This window comes from Carassius carassius, chromosome 45 (assembly GCF_963082965.1).
Source record: "Carassius carassius chromosome 45, fCarCar2.1, whole genome shotgun sequence".
NCBI classification, from domain to species: domain Eukaryota; kingdom Metazoa; phylum Chordata; class Actinopteri; order Cypriniformes; family Cyprinidae; genus Carassius; species Carassius carassius.
The window spans coordinates 23,166,786-23,184,678 of NC_081799.1; the positions used below are offsets into that span (position 1 = coordinate 23,166,786).

Consider the following 17,893-nt stretch of genomic DNA (forward strand, 5'->3'; position numbering starts at 1 on the left):
CAGTATAAAGGATGTTGTGTTACATCGATAAAATTATTTTGTGGGCACAAGCACAACATATTATCAAGTTCTCATGTGTTGATTTTGACGTGGACTCAACAAAACCTAAGGTTAACACAGAATTTTTATTAAAAAAATAATAATAATGTTGCACAACCCTTGTCCCATTCATCTCAAAGTACAAGAAGATATAATCCAGACTTCATTAAATATGGGTTAAATAATATCATGTGCCATTCGAGCAACATGCAGAGAAGTAAACGATGACAGTATTTTCAGGTTTGGATGAACTATTTCTTTAAAGGAGACATCTGGAAGAAATTCAACACAGCTAATGCATTTTTGTCCGTTTTCGGCATCCCTATTGATATATAAATGAAATACTAAATAATATAAGCATTACTTTTTTAAACTATATGGTGCAAAAACATGGTCAGCATTCCCATTCATCTAAAACTGAAAGAAAATACAATATGGACTGAATTGGCAGTAGGTTACTGGGTTTGCTCTCCACATGACATCAAGTGCAAAATCTAGATCCAACTGAAAGCTACTATCCTTTGTTTTCACCAAAAACATATAGTTTTTGCAACTATATGCTTTATTATAGAATAATATGACAGCTTGTATGATCCATGTAATAAAATACATCATATGCAATTTGAGCAGCATGCAGATAAGCAAAGCTCACATTTTGTTCCTCTAAACCTGGCATCAGGAGCTTTTGTACTGCATGTGTTTTTATATTCAGGTAATACAGAGCCTGTATCTCCTGACCCCAGGTGCCTTTGTTCCACGTCAGACGCGGGGTGATTTATCCCTCCGTCTGATTGAACATGCTCTCGTTTTTGTAATGATAACCATCTCAACTATTTGTAGCCGCCCAATGAAAGTGACACATTAGTTGTGGCTGCTCCAGCAGAGGCCCAACCTTCCTTTAATTGGCACCTGAGCTCGATTCTGCCTCAGCGCTGCAATGATGGTATGGGTAAGTGCAGCACTCCTGCAGGCGCTCGACTACTTAAGCATTCCCAATCGGAGTCAGACCTTTCATGGCACACACACAGGAAGTTTCGCTGTCATTCTGCACAGAATGTGGCATGTATGCATGCAGTCTGTTTCATCGAGCCTATTTGGCGAGAAAAAAAATGCACACACACACACACTTTATCAGCATTTGTGCCTTGTCTCCATGGCAACTGTATAATGGATTTGCCCTAATTCAATCCCAGAAGCGATTCCGAAGCATATATAGTGGGGGTGAAAGGCTGCTGCCTGGATTCTTTTGAAGTCGGGACTGACACGTCATGAGGCGAGTCAAACGCCCCGATAACAGATAGAACACAAGAGGAACGAAAATATTCACAGTAAGCCATCACACGCTCTCCCTTTCTCTGTTCTTGTGCTTTTTCTCTTTCTTCTCTCCAGCCCATCCCCCTCTGTTTGCTCGCTCTGACATTCACAATCCAGGACCCCACTGGATTTCACTCCCACCCCTAGATTTGTGCTTTATTGCGATGCTCTCCTTGAAATAGAATGGGAATTATAGCCAGGGTCAGAAGCGTTTCAGAGTAATAAAGTGCAGAATGAGTGCCGAAGAAAGAGTGAATCTGAAGTGACACTCTCACGAATTCCAGGTATGTGAGACTCTTCAGCAAATGAATACTCTTGGAAGCCATTATGATGCGGGACACAATATAGCTATAGAATCGGCAGGCGGTGATGGAGAGATGCTGGGATGAGGACGGCCTGCCTCTTCAGTTCATCTGCTTGGTGACCTTCTGCTCAGGGGTCGCATCTGAAAGAGACACGGACGCTTCTGCTTCCTGTGGGGCAGGACAAAAAGAGAATGCATTGAATTTACTAGTTTTGATTCATTGCCCATTGAAATCAAATAGTGACACCCTAATATGCTGAATTATGTTCATAAGATAGAAAAAAAATTAGTTGCATAAAAACTTAACATAAAACATTCAGCTGCTTCACCGGTCTGAATATGAAATCAGAAAAAAAACATTCAAATAAACTTAATTAAATATTACAAAATAAATATTAAAAATAAATGATGATGATGATAATGATAATGATGACTATTAATTTCGAGTTCAAATTGAGCTATTTTTTAGAACACAACATGCAATGCTTTTCTGGTTTAAAAATAAATAAATAAATTAATAATAATAATTAGTTTACTCTTTAGAATACAATAGAATAATCAAAATCACCATCGTTATGATTAGTATCATAACCTGATGTAGAAGACCATCCATAAAAAACAGTGTACAAATCAGTGGATTATTTTAATCTGTTTTTGTGTCATTTCTGTTAGTTCTTGTTTATTATTATTGTCATTTATTTTACATTTTAGTTTTAGTAATTTTATACTTCATCTTAAAATTATTTTATTTTAGATAACAGCCAAGGCAACAGTTTGTCATCTACGTTTTTAATAAAACTTTATAGTTTAGCTATTTGGAAAATAACATCAGTCAATTTAAAATGGCACCTGCAGCCCATTTAAATTCTGTAATCTGACATGTTTTCACGTAAAAGATATATATATAAACAATTATAATCAAACAAGACATTAAAAAAGAAAAACCTGTGGGATTTTATCCATCTGAGAGGGTGAAGTTGTTACATACCAGTATAGGCTTTCATGTTTTTTGCACCTTCAACTTGGAATGACCTACAGAAAACACTTAAATTACAGTGTCTACTTTCCTTGAATGATTTTAAACGTTATGTTAAATCTATAGAACATGAGTCCATCTACATGTATAAATGTTTTAAGTAATGGCATTTTTATTTAACTGAAATGTACTGGAGTAGTCCTTTTGCCTTTTCTGTGTTTGTTTTGTGATTGTGTGATTTAATTTATTCTGCTATCTTGGCCAGGTCTCTCTTGGAAAAGAGTTTCTATATCTCAATGAAACTAACCTGGTTAAATAAAGGTTAAATAAAAAAGAAAAAAATATTTTTGTGAAAATTTTTAAAAATTAGAACTGAAATTCTGAAAATAAAAGAAGGAGAAAAGAAAAAATGCATTGTAATTTTCAAATAGATTTTTTTTTTCAAATAGAATGCAAGTAGTACTAAATCTATCTGTAAGATGCAGAAGCATATGTGAAATTCTATTATAAATAAATGAACATGAAGGAAATGTAGAAAGAAAGCGAGGATACATGGATTTCAGAAAGATTTGATGTGCACGTTTCTCTGTATGAGCCCGGCTCATAGAGATGGAGGATTCTGGCACAGAAATCATGATGAAGGGGTTTGGAGCAGGAGCCTGAATCCTGACACATCCCTAGATCTGCTCCCCTGTGGACTTCCTGTGATCCGCCTGCCTCTCACTCTTTCCCCAGGGAAGCATCTCTCACCCCAGACCATCACATCACCTTCCCAGCCGCCTGTCTCCACCTTCTCTCATCCTCCGCTCTTTCAGTACGCCTTCACACCCCCACAAATTGCTTCATCTATTCACCTGACTGCTGATATCTGACATGAGCGGCTGAGAGCTTCTGTGTTCCTGCGAGCCAAAGAAATCCTGCTGCAACATTTCAGCATAACCATCTGCCACATGTGTTTTATGTGAGCATTACGCCATCAAACAACATCAGATGGTCACAGCAGAACATAACGGGACGCTGCTCCACAAATAAGGTGAAAAGAGACACCTTCCTCTTGGGAAGTTCCTACTGTACTTATGAGGTCGGGACTTGGAATTACAGAAGACTTGGAATTATTTTAGACCTACACAACAAAAGGAAGAGTTAGTTATGGAACTATTGCTTTATGCTTTTAAGTCATGTTGAAATGCATTGCATTTATGAGATGACATGAAGGCAGCAAGTGTAACGGGTTTGGTGGGTTCCATGTTCTGTAACCTGAGACTCAGTAAAGTGAGATGACATGAGAATGAAGTTTATTTACTTGGTACAATAAAAGCACTTCAATTTTTCTTTTTTTTTGACTTACTAAGAAAAGCGAATTTTTTAATGCTTTGCAACAAAATAAAGCACAAAAGGTGCACATTTCAAGTGAAATTATTGTTTTATCAAGTCATGTTGGAATGATCACAAGATCTCTTCAAAATAAAAAAGGCCTAAAAACACAAAAGGATAACACACGAAGAATGATAATAGTACAGAACTAAATATCTTAATACAAAACAAGACATGAGTAAATAATAATAATAAATATATATATACACACACACACACACACACACACACACACACATAAATATAATAGATTTTATTCTAGATTTATTTTTATTTTTAGTATTTCCATTTCATTTAGTTTTTTGAATTTATAGCAATTTTTATTGTTTTTTGTCTTTTTTATAAGTTGTTTTAAATGTCTATATAGTTTTTATAAATTTTTATTTGTGTTTTAGGGTACATTAACACAACAGTGATCTTTACCATACAGACAACAACATTGTCAAAATGATCCCTATTTACACAGATGGACGAAAACGACTAAAATGCTGTAATATGCATGCCCGGCCAGTAGTCGGCGATGTCACCTTTAAAGAAACACTATCTTTAGAGTGAACACATAAAATGCATGTATGTGACGTCACCGTTTTCACAAATTTGCGTTTTTTTAGTTTACACAGAGGCAATATGGACATCATTTTGAAACATGTGAACTTTGAAACCCGTTTTCACAAGTTTGCACTTTCATGCCCCCAGAACACCATGGTTGTGGAAACGAACGACCAAAATGCATAAACGTTATCCGTTTTTAGCTGAAAATGGTGTTGTGCAAATGCCCCCTTAGTTAATATAGAAAGAAAGTGAAGTGACATTCAGCCAAGTATGGTGACCCATACTCAGAATTTGTGCTCTGCATTTAACCCATCCGAAATGCACACACACAGAGCAGTGAACACACACACACACTGTGAACACACACCCGGAGCAGTGGGCAGCCATTTATGCTGCGGCGCCCGGGGAGCAGTTGGGGGTTCGATGCCTTGCTCAAGGGCACCTAAGTCATGGTATTGAAGGTGGAGAGAGAACTGTACATGCACTCCCCCCACCCACAATTCCTGCCGGCCCGGGACTTGAACTCACAACCTTTCGATTGGGAGTCCGACTCTCTAACCATTAGGCCACGACTTCCCCACCACAGAAAATAAGATACGTTGCCTTGGCAACTAGATGAAATAAATTTCTTAATTTTATGTAATTTAATTTCAGCTATTTTAAGTTCAAGTATAGCAAAAACTATGTATGAAAAACTAAGTATGTTTTTATTGTTTTAGTTAACTATAATAACCCTGATAACCCTGGTTAACATAATGAACATGCTTTAGTTCCTGACATAACAGACATGTTTTGAACATTGTTATTGTGCGCCAGCCAAGCAACTCACATTGAGATGAATATGAATGCCAACGAATAGCTCCATCTCCGAAGTAGGCGTTTACCATGTGCACCTGAATGCAGCTAAAGTCTCGAGTTGCCCACCGGTAATTACGCTATTTTGGTGGCGCTCAAGTGTGCTCGTAAATACAACAATTCCACATGACTTTAAGGCAGCAAGAGACAAAGAGAGCGCGCGAGCGAAACAACAGGAAGGGGGGCCTGTAGCGCGGAACAATGGTCCATTATGCAGCGGCAGAAAATGATCACCTCTGCGCGGGGACGAGGGGCACCTGTCACGCCAGCAGCTGATGGCTCCATCAGCGCCACTGGGACCTGCCTGGGCTTCTCAGCTCAGTTTGGCCTTCATCTGTGCATGAATGTGCGTGCGTGTGTGTGTGTGTGTGTGACAGCTACCGCTGGGCCAACCTCCCCGCTTATTATCTGGGATGATGGCTGGTGGAAAAGAGCTCCACCTCCTCTATCTCTCTCCGTCTCTGCTTCCGAAACGCGGCATGCCTTTATTTCAAACTCGTGCACTTTGCCTCTCATTTCCTACTGACATCATAAACTCCCGTTATAGTTTAGCCAGTCATTACCGTATAGCTTATTATGGAAATGTCACCGTGTTTATAGCTGTATTCCCCGGTCAGACTCAGAAGAGCGTGCTCGCTCGCTCGCTCGCTCTCTCTCTCTCTCAGAGGAACACGGACAGGAACCGATGATAGACACTCGAAACGCAAAGCCATGACAACTGGTAGACTTTGCCCAGATGATATAAAGAAATACAGACAACTGACACAGGGGTGGAGGAGGGATGGAGGTTTGTTTCGAAAGAGAAAACGCCTCTTTGTGCTTCATCCTGACGAGATATGACTGACCTGCATGTGTGTTAATTACTCTCGCCAGTGTTTTTGTCGTTTTCCAGTACGTTATCAAAACACTCTATAATCAAGATATATTTACTTGATAAACAAAATTACATAAGATAAAATATGATTAATATTTTTTTAAACGAAAAATAGAAAACAAAAATAAAAAAAGTTTTTTTTATTATTTTCAGAAATAAAAAGACTAAATAATTTTCCTTTTACAAGTCTTGTTTTCTGTAAAAATTAACAATCTTATTTTATTTTTTATTTATTTTTTTCTTTTTAATTATATTTTTAATTATTGAATTACTAATTTTATAATATATATTTTTAGCAAACAAGATGTAATCTTTTGTTATGTATTTTTGTTTCTCCAGTAAATGTAGCTTGATTTAAGAATGTTTAGATTTGTACTAAACAAGACAGAAATACAGAGTAAGAAAATCATTTTTGCAGTGCATCTGCTTTCAAAACACATAATTAAATACGAAATCCAATTTTTTTAACTTGGTAGCGCATGAACAGTTTTGAGGTATCTATATGATGTGAGCAGTGTCAGCTGGAAGTTTTTTTTAGACAATTTGCATTCCAGTTGTAATAATGTTTCAGTTTATTAAAGTATTTGAAACCAGCTTCAATGGAAGTGATTACCTGCAGGTGGTGTGTAGCTAATCAGCAATCAAAGTGTAATACAAAAAAATGCAATAATGTTTGTGGTAAACAAACATCCAATTTCATCAGATGTTAGTGCAAATAATAGAACACAAGTTTTGTGTTTGACAAACTTGATGTTTAGATTGTTTTTATATAGTGGGATGAAACTAATTTAAAGTTCATCCCAAAATGAAAAAATTTCTGAAAATGTACTCACCCTTAGACCATCTGGGATGTAGATGAGTTTGTTTCTTCATCAAATTTGCAGAAATGTAGCATTCCATCACTTGCTCACCTATGGATCCTCTGCAGTGAATGGGTGCCGTCAGAATGAGACTCTTTTAAGGCCAGGAGAAATAGTTTAAAGTTATTTAATGATGGATTTGTTTCTTACAAACATGCAGCTTTTCACATGGTGTGGATTATTTTTGTATTATAGTGATGTTTTTATTATTGTAAACGGTGTTTGATTTGTGCATATTTCTCTCCTGATTCAGACCAAACAACTTTTTCACTGGAGAAAGCAATATTATGGAGAGAACTCATAATTTAGCTGGAAAAATGCCTTAATGATGGATTTGTTTCTTATAAACACAGCTTTTCACTTCACAAGATGTTAACTGATGGACTGGAGTGGTGTGGATTAGTTGTGGATAATTGTGATGTTTTTATCAGCTATTTGGACTCTCATTCTGACGGCACCCATTCACTGCAGAGAATCCACTTGTGAGCAAGTGATGCAATGATGAATTTCTCCAAATCTAATGAAGAAACAAACCCATCTACATCTTGGATGTCGATATTCAGCAAATTTTTGGAGGAACCAATCCACATTGATATTACTTTTAGATGTTAAAGCCCAATTCCATCACATATCTTGAGTACAGTTGTTAAATCTGTGGAGACCCACTTCAGGTCAGTGGTGTGAGGGCTTGCCAAAATTATCTTTGTCCAGCTGCGGTTCACAGAACAGCAAGAGCTTCAAAATCTCATCTCAGCATTTCAGTGTGGTCACACTGCAGCATCACTGTTTGATGGAAAAAACACACACCAGAAATCTCCATATTTCATTTAATTAATCTCAGGGTAACCCAAAACCACAAGCAGATGTTCAGCTAATTTCCGGTAATTACTTCTCTCTTTATATCTGCGTAGTGTTTTTGCTAGCCCAAACATGCTTTCTTAATGAAGCTTTCTGTGAGCTGCTGCGCTGGTTATGTGTATTAAATGGACAGTTAGGAGCTAATAGCTCACTTAACAGGAGGGGTCACGTCATAAAATTACAGTGAAAAGCCGTCAAACAACACACTGACTGCGATTTTAATCAGGAAGGCTTTGTTCCTGCGGTGCTGGATATTGAAAGTTAAAAATCCACAAAGTCTGTATTACTTCCAAAAGTAGGAGAACATTAGCTTGACCATCAGCCGTGATTCATAAAGTTGCCACCTTACAGTCAGGTTTTCTCTTTTTATTTTAATGTCATTGAGATACTGTTACAGTTTGTATTAACATTTTAGAATTTTTATATAGCATTGTTATATTTAAAATAATATATGCTGTCTTTCTAGCATTTATTTTAAGTAATGAAAATTAAGGCGGCAGTAAAAACAGTAATATTGCGAAATATTGCATTTTTCTTCTAATTGAACATATTTAAAAAATAATTTATTTATGTGCAAACTACTCCAGTCTCCAAATTTGCTGCTCAGGAAACATTTCTGATTATAATTTATGTTGAAAACCATTGTGCTGCTTCATATTTCTGTATTTTTATACATATATATACATATATATATATAGTAAATGTCTTTACTGTCACTTTTAGTCAGTTTAAGGCATCCTAGCTGAATAAAAGTATTAGTGTCGTTATAAAGAAATAAAAAGAGTCTCACTGACCTCAAACGATAGTGTACAGTAAATAGAAAGATGTTGCATCTAAACCATGAAATGACAAGAACAGGCCCTCATTTTAACATGCTCCAGTTTGTGTATAAATCAGGTTAAATTGAGATGTTAAAAGTGTGCCAGTGTGTGTTTGTGTATGTGTGTGTTTGTGCATGCGTTTGTGTTGTGCTTGTGTATATGTGTCAGTGTGTTGTCACCTGGGAACCCGCTCTGCATGTTTCCTACAACACACACACACACACACACACACACACACACACACACACACACTCACACACCTGCTCGACTGCCTGTCAGTGAACAGGTGGAGCGGAACATAAGGTGTTCATTGTCTCGGTGGCTCACACCTCACTTCAGAAGCCCAAGCAGGGAAACAAACTGCAAAATAATCAGCAGAGACGAAACACTCAAGCTGAAAACGCAAAGACAAGTGGTGGCTTTTAGTTCATCAGAGCTGCCTGTGCTGCCTGCGTTAATGCTGTCATTACACAGTCTATACAGTGTGTGTGATTTAGAGGATGGTTGAGAACAATAGAAGCAAAATGGCCCCCTGCCAAAGTGTTTTGATGTGCGCTCAGCTCTTCATGGTCTGAGAAAGTGCTTGTCTCTCAGGTTAATATATGTTTTTCTGTGCTTGTTCTGCTCTTGAGTGATAGGAGGATTCTGATTGGCTGAATGGTTCTATACTTTGCTTTATTTTTAACCAGTCACCTGAGCTGTAAATAGCATGTGATGCAATGTATTTGTCACAGGTTTATGAACACAATAATAATAATAATAATAAAAATAAATGGTAAACAATTCTACCTCAACATAATACATTATGGGTATTTTATGTTGCTTGCAAAACGATGTATTTTTTTCTAAATATGTCAATACTTTTATATGGCTGTAAATGGAAAAATATGCAATGTTTGAAGGTTTATATTCATTGAAAAACATCAGTTGGTTCTGGTGTAGGAACATTTTTCACATTTCTATTTCACATAGAAATTGCTAGTACATTTTACAGTTACAAAGAACATTAACATTAAATTAAGGGTGAAGTTTTACAAAAACTAAAATAGCATTTTCTTGTAAAACATACTTTAATAATCTCTCTGAGAGAAGAGACTGTAATATCTTAATGCGATTTTCCTGGTTAAATAAAAAAAAAAATATATATATATATATATATATCTTTGTTCTATTTATAGCTTCTTTTTTTTACAGTGTACAAAAAATATTTTCAGAATGTAATTTTTATTTTTTTACAGCGATAGAAACACTTTACCTGAAATCTATTTAATGTATTAATTATGCCTTGTAATGCACCTTATAATGCATTGTGGTCTCTTAATTGTGGTCTCTTCATATGGCATTAAAACACACACACAAGGTTTTTTTTTTTCCAGATGTAACAAAGAATATGCAGATATTATATTTTTGCTTTGTTTACAATTAATTATGAAAATATATAATGAATTACAAGGTACATTATGAATATAATGCATTATACAGTGTTATTGATGTTTTTTTGCCCACATGATGTAGTTATGGCATCTAGCAGACACTAAACCCTAAAATAACCAGCAAATCTTTAACTTATTAAATTGGCACTGAATTCATCCAGACTATTTAATGACTTCCAAGTGGTTCAGGTTTATAACAGGAACTTCTATAGGTCATTTCTAGAGCTTTTAGACACACCAGTAAGCTAAAGGTCAGCTATACAGAGCTTCGTTTAAACAAGCAAGATCTGTTTTATTTGACATATTAAGGTATAATGTGTTCCTGTAGCTCAATTGGTAGAGCATTGCATTATCAAGCGCAAGGTTGGGGGTTCGATTCCCCGGGAACACATGATAGGTTAAAAATTGATAGCCTGAATACACTGTAAGTCGCTTTGGATAAAAGTGTTTGCTAAATGCATACATTTAATTTTAATTTAATAAGAACTTCCAATATAAAAAACAAACAAACAATAAAGTAGAAAAGAAAAAATGCTACTGGCAATGTTTTTGTTGCTAATTAAAATGAAAAGAGATATGAAAATCAGCTACTAACTGAAATCTAATATATGAAATATTATATATATATACATATATATATATATATATATAAAGCACACCATAAAAATTAAAATCACCTGAAAATATGTTAATGCAGAAAATGGCAGTGCATATATTCCTCTTCTGATGGTTTTATTTGTTTCAGTGTTGAATACAGCATTAAGCTTCACATTATTTACCGTGATGTTATTCTGAGAAGCAATTAAAAGGAAACATTACAGAACAGAGCAGAAGTGAATATTAGAAGATCAGTCATACCCATAATTACCTGCTCTGTCAAGGTATTTCTGAATTTCACTGATCACGGACATTAATTATATCTCCTTTAAATACAATAAAAAGTAATGGGGGCCCTCCGGTAAAATGCTCCTGAATTCACAATGCCTAAATGAAGTTATCAGTTTTATTAATGGTCTCTATTCTTCTTCATCTATTATGAATCTTACAAGAGTTCTGTTTTACTGAGTGGTCAGGTTGCCGGAGAACAGTCCGACGTTATCGAGGGCAATTTCGAAATTAAATTGAGAGCCGGTCTTTTTTCGTGTGAAAATGAGCGCGGAGGACCGATACTTTAATCAGGAACGTCGTGAGGAACCGGCCCTCGTTAGGTAGCGTAATAGATGGGCCCCATTCATCACCTGCAAGCGTCTATGTAAAGAACAGAGCCGGGGCTGGAGAATGACAGTATTAATTACTATTCAATTATAAAAGCCTGGCCCATAAATAAAAATAAAAGAGGGTATTCATGAGGCATTTATAGAAATCCACTTGGGATGTGAAGGAAGGGCATTTTTGTGAGATAAATAAACCAGAGAGTGTGCGGCTAGTCTCTCTGGCGTCACACAGCGTGGCTTTACAGAGGAGAAACTATAGAGGAGATTTTACACAAGAGACAGAGACAATTATAATACGGACTTCGGGAAAGACTCCTGTCAGTAAAAGTTAAAAGTCGAGACAGTCTGATTCAATGCTTCTCATGCTGTCTTTTAAAATGTCTTGGCCAACTTCTAAGTGTACATTGCATGTGTCATTCTTGGAAAGTCAGTTTCAGGAGACACATCAGTGAGCTCAGTGCTAATTTTCATCCAATAAATATACTTCTATTTCATTCAGTTATGAAATTAATGTTCCATCCAATCAAAATGCTATACTACTAATACTACTGATATGTTAAGCACAGGGTTAGTATCATTAACTAAAACTATATAATTAAAAAAATGTTTGGGTTTTTTTTGTTATTTGAAAAAAAATATATTTGAACTGAAATAAAATCAAATAAAAAAATATGAATGAAAACTATACGAGTGTCTCTTAAAATTAGTGATATTAAAATAAAACTCTGTAAGCCTTATATAATGTTTTAAATTTAGAACATAACATAACGTAACGTAACATAGGAAATTTAATAGTGTTGTAACCATGTCTTCTAAATAAGTCAAATAAGTCACCAAAACATGAACTTCTGTTTAATTTTTCATTTGTGGCCAGTAAGAAAATACTTGCACATTTTCCTAACAAAGAGTTCACATTAATGTCTACCGTTTGTTGAAAAAACCCCCACATCTCTACAGCTAATGAACATGCAAAAAATGACTCTTTACCCTTTAAAATCATTTTCTAGAAGCATTTCCTTGACCAGATAAATAAATAAATAAAGGATTACTATTTAAGGTTTAAATATAACTATCTGACTTTTTTGTTAGAATAATTATTAATAAGAATAATTAGTTGTTTTCTAAATATTTGATAGTTCAGTTTAAAACATAAAAATATTATTTGTTATTAAATAATTAATTAGTTTGGTCCCTGGAATCACACGGTGCATTAGATTTGAGCAAATATGTAACCACTTATCAAAAAAACTTGGAAAAATTCTGTATCAGTTTCCACAAAAATATGAAGCCACACAACTATTTTCAACATCAGAAATGTTTGTTGAGCAGTAAATCAGTATATTAGAATGATTTCTGAAGACTCATGTGACACTCAAGACTCAGCTTAACATCACAGGAATAAATTACATTTTAAAATATACTAAAATACAAAATATAAAAATATAAAAAATACTTTTTTTATCAGATAAATGCAGCCTTTTTTTCAAAAACATAGATGCACTATGTGTATCATAATTTTCTGTGTAGCATAATTTTTTGCACAGGAGAACAATCACGTGTTTACAGAAATTGTTTATATCTAGTGAATTAAATGCATGTTTAAAAAAAGCCTTTTAATCCAAGTCAGTTAATTGTCCATCATTATTTTCTTCTTTCCTAAGCGGTGACATTTATGAAAACTTTATGAAAAGCATTGTTCCTATGTGTGACATTTTCATTTGCCTTTAAAGCCGAGATGTTAGGAGGTCACTCGCCTGTCCAGAGACTCAAAAATACAACGACATGGCTTCAAATCTTGAGAGCGCAGCTACTTTAGATGAAAGAGTGTGATGGGGCTTTCATCTCCAGAGAAAAGGTCACAAATACCCTGGTGCAATGTATCACATGCTGATAGATGTTTTAGATATGAGAAGAACTTGCAAAGACCTTGTTTAAATCTCCAGGTTAACGGTGCATCTGTGGCCAGATCGTCTTTGAAGCCCGGTGATGGGAATGAGGGCCCGGCGGCTTCAAACACCAGCAATCGCTTCAGACCCAAAGTTTCCTCCTCGCCCAGGGGAGCACGGGAAGGCTAGTTCTTCATAAAAAAAAATTACAAATAAATTTAAAAAAAGTCACATTTGCCAACCACAGTGAAATCCCCCTCATGGGGAACTTGAGGAGGCTGACATTTTTAGATCACAGGGTCAATAGTTAAGTTAATGAACTTAAAGGGCACCTTAGATTTTTCTTTAACAGATCTGAGACCTCATTTATCACAAAGTACCCATACTTATAATTCATTAAATCATTTTGAGATTTTAAGACAGTTTGTCACTAATAACCATGCCCAGATATACTTCTTTTGGCATTTTATACACTTATTCTAGGGGAAAGTACAAAGGAACACAATTCTGCAGAAATTCATTTGAACGTTCACACATGCTTAACAGGACTGAGTAAATGTCAAAAAGATTATAACAATGTTATTTTACTATCATTGATATACTATAATAGTTTTTGGTAATGTTTAAAAATATATTTTATTAATTTTTTTAAATACATTTTCTGCCTACATTTTAATTTTAGTTACATTTGAGTAATTTTGTGTGTTTTTGGTCATTTTTTACACCTCTAGTATCTGTTTTGTTTAAAATTATTAATTTTTTTTTTAGTTTAGCAACTGCATATAAACATTTTATATTTTCTGTTTTCATTTAAAATTGAGTTACATATAGCAATTTTGTGTGGTTCGAGGAAAAGTTAATTTATTTCAGTACTTAAACTCAAATTGTGAAACTCATGTATTTACGGTAAATAAATTCAATGCACACAGACTGAAGTAGGTTAATTCTTTGGTCCTTTTAATTGTGATGGTTTTGGCTCACATTTAACAAAAACCCACCAATTCACAATCTCAACAAATTAGAATACTTCATAAAAACAATTAAAAAAAAAACATTTTTAGTGAACTGTTGGCCTTCTGAAAAGTGTTAATTTACTGTACATGTACTCAATACTTGGTAGGGGCTCCTTTTGCTTTTATTACTGCCTCAATTTGTCGTGGCATGGAGGTGGTCAGTTTGTGGCACTGCTGAGGTGGTCTGGAATCCCAGGTTTCTTTGAATGTGGCCTTTAGCTCATCTGCATTTTTTGGTCTCTTGATTCTCATTTTTTCTCTTGACAATACCCCATGGGTTCAGTTCTGGTGAGTTTGCTGGCCAGTCAAGCACACCAACACCATGGTCATTTAACCAACTTTTGGTGCTTTTGGAAGTGTGGCCAGGTGCCAAATCCTGCTGGAAAATTAAATCAGCATTTTCAAAAAGCTGGTCAGTAGAAGGAATCATGAAGTGCTCCAAAATTTCTTGGTAAACGGGTGCAGTGACTGGTTTTCAAAAAACACAATGGACCAACACCAGCAGATGACATTGATGACACCGCAAATCATCACCGAGTGGAAACTTAACACTGGACTTCAAGCAACTTGGGCTATGAGCTTCTCCACCTTTCCTCCAGACTCTAGGTCTTGGTTTCCAAATGAAACACAAAACTTGCTCTCATCTGATAAGAGGACTTTGGACCACTGGGCAACAGTCCAGTTCCTCTTCTCCTTAATAACCCAGGTAAGATGCCTCTGACGTTGTCTGTGGTTCAGGAGTGGCTTAACAAGAGGATTGTAATTTTATATATTATGCATATTATACATTTTTATATTTAGCTTATAAATTTTATTTTAGATTTTTTAACTTTTTATTTTATTTTAGTTTTAGTTAACATTTATAACCCTAAATTACACCACAATAAAAAAATATCTTCCTCAGCGGGACATATGAAAACTTGATATACAGCAATCTTTGCTATTTTGACAATCATTTTAAGAATTTAAGATATTTTGAGCTTTAAGCTTATATTTACCTTTATTTATACATCGATTTTAGAGAAAAATAAAAATATTCAATTGATTATACTACAATGAAAATAAAGAAACTACTGTTAAATTATTAGAATTTCTTTTAGTCCAAAAGTTATTTTACAAAAATAACTTAGCAAACAGATATCTGCTTATGAATAACTAGGGAATTTATGAATAAGCATGGTGCCTTACTTTTAGTATCTTTCAAAGACTTGACGCTATTAACATGGAAAACTTTAGTTTTGCCCATATCCTAGAAGTTAGCCAATCAGATTAGAAATGGCTTTTTTGTTGTTGTTATTGAACATTCAGACTAATGTTCGCATAACTTGCTAATAACTCACCTTTCAGTCACTTCACTTGTGCATGTAAATGCACATACAGCAAATCCAGCATGACTGGAGTGAGCCAGTGTGACCTTAAGCCTGATGCATGCATTCACGGCGCATTCCCGGCGTTCCCAGCGGAGGCACAGGGATTACGGACTCCTATCTCTCAAGGACACGCTCGCTCAGGTGAGCTGTGTGGTATCAGTGCCTGTGCTGTCCTTTGGTTCCCATAAGCCCCTGTGTGCCTAATTTAATCCCGCACGGCCCCCACACACCTCCCGCGGCCTGCGAAAATCCCATGGTTAATCATAGTGTGTCATAAGAAGACGGTACCCTACGAAATCCTGCTGCAACACACTCACATACACATATACACACATTCAGCAGGAATTATTAATATGTGTGTTAATATGATTTGCTTGAAACGCTTTGGGGGGTTTTCATGATATAGCTTAGCGTAATATTAGGGGTTTCAATTAAAGAGACAAATCCACGCAATATCTGGAGTTAGTGCAGATGCATGTATCTTTATATAAATAAACAAACCTTAAAATTCACTATCTATCAATTCAGATCATTTAATCTGTTTTCAAATTAGTATGTATTTAACTTTGTAAACACATAGTGGTATGATGTGTCTATGGAAGGCAGACGGGGCCAAAACTCGTGTGAAATTTGTTGGTGTCAACACACACTGTTAGTCCGTCTTAACGCCACAATTTTTAATGTGCTTCTTTTGTATTCGTAGACATGCAGATTCTTGACATTTTTAGGGCATCAGTTTTCGCCACATTTCTTTAGTACCTGTAAAGCTGCGGAAGTTGCGGATCATGTTTAGAGAACAAATATAATGCCTGATGTTTGCATACCAGCGTACCATTGTGACATCCTTCAGAAACATCAGGAATGAGGTCTGATGTCCAATTCCATTGTGACATATATGCAAATATAGTCTCAAATACAGAAATTTCATTGGCTGCTATGCATATTGTCACAGCGTGGACAAACAGTGCATATTGACACACTCACATTTTTAAGTGTTATGTTTAAAGACTTTTGGCCCTGTCTGCCTTCCACGTGTCTGGCGTATTCAGGATCTCTGCATGTGACTGTGATGCTTAGCGCACCAACATGCTTTTACTGTGACAGTGTGGTAAAGCGCAACATTATCCCCTTAACAGATTACACACAAACACCAACGCGTATTTTCTGTCTGTCAGAGGTTCAGGTTTGATCATATTACGCTCGGTGTGTTCTAGACCCACTCATGATTGATAACCACATTGTCTAAATCAAGCATTATTTAATGCAATGGTTCGTTTTAAAGCCATCAGATTGCATAAGAAACAGATCACAGAGAGCTGACACTGATTTGCACAGGAGAGCATGAAAGGTTAAAGCATGCATAATTGAAAAGTGAGATCTGAAAATCTTGAGAATGTGAAAGTTCAAAAGGGGGCCTTCAAAGCCCTCATATGGAAATACTTTTTTCCGAAAGAGCAAACAGTGGCAACTGGGTAAAATGTGAAGCACATTGATTGGTCAGTGCATTCTGTTGCTCCCACATTATGACCAGTGGCATTTATCAGCTAATTTCTGCAGTTAAAGTTTGACGCTCTTACTTGTATCTTACACTTTTTTTTAATCATTGTGCTTTATCCCTGAGGTGCACTTATAATGTTAGCCGAGGATTTTATGCAAAAAATATCATAGTTTAGTTTAACAACCTTTAAAAAGTGACTCAAAAACATATTATTCATTTCATGGGTTAATAAAATGAAATAAATTGTTATAAAATAAATTAGTAAAAAAAAAAATTTTTTTTTGAATAAGCAAACAACCAGTTTTAAGTTATTTTGGAGAATGGGGGAATAAATGCCTACGTTAGTCAGATATGATCTTAAGAACATTCTCCAGCTAACATCAATAGCCTAAAGGAAGAACTTTACTACTTTTCACCCCTGACTTCCTTCTGGATATCTTCTCAAACCTCACTCAAGGAACATTTCCAAAAAATGTTTCCTTCCATATTCTTGTCAAAGCACAACACTGAGGGTATCCAGCCAGCTGGTATAGCTCCAACAGTATAAAACCTTGAGTCTTTGCCTTATTTTGGAATACAACAGTTCTTAGACCAAACTGAAATCATTAGATCATTCCTCTAATACATTCCCATACTGAATTTAGTGTATCTA

General features: G+C 35.6%; 1 long non-coding RNA gene across 1 annotated transcript; it reads right to left on the bottom strand.

Moving 5' to 3' along the window:
* Positions 1 to 589: 589 nt before the first annotated feature.
* On the bottom strand, positions 590 to 15,977 carry LOC132127414 (uncharacterized). Its single transcript, XR_009427523.1, has 4 exons — positions 15,714 to 15,977; positions 13,401 to 13,551; positions 7,777 to 7,931; positions 590 to 1,822 (listed from the first exon to the last, which is right to left on the bottom strand). It is a non-coding gene; the product is annotated as an uncharacterized LOC132127414 (long non-coding RNA).
* Positions 15,978 to 17,893: the final 1,916 nt, after the last annotated feature.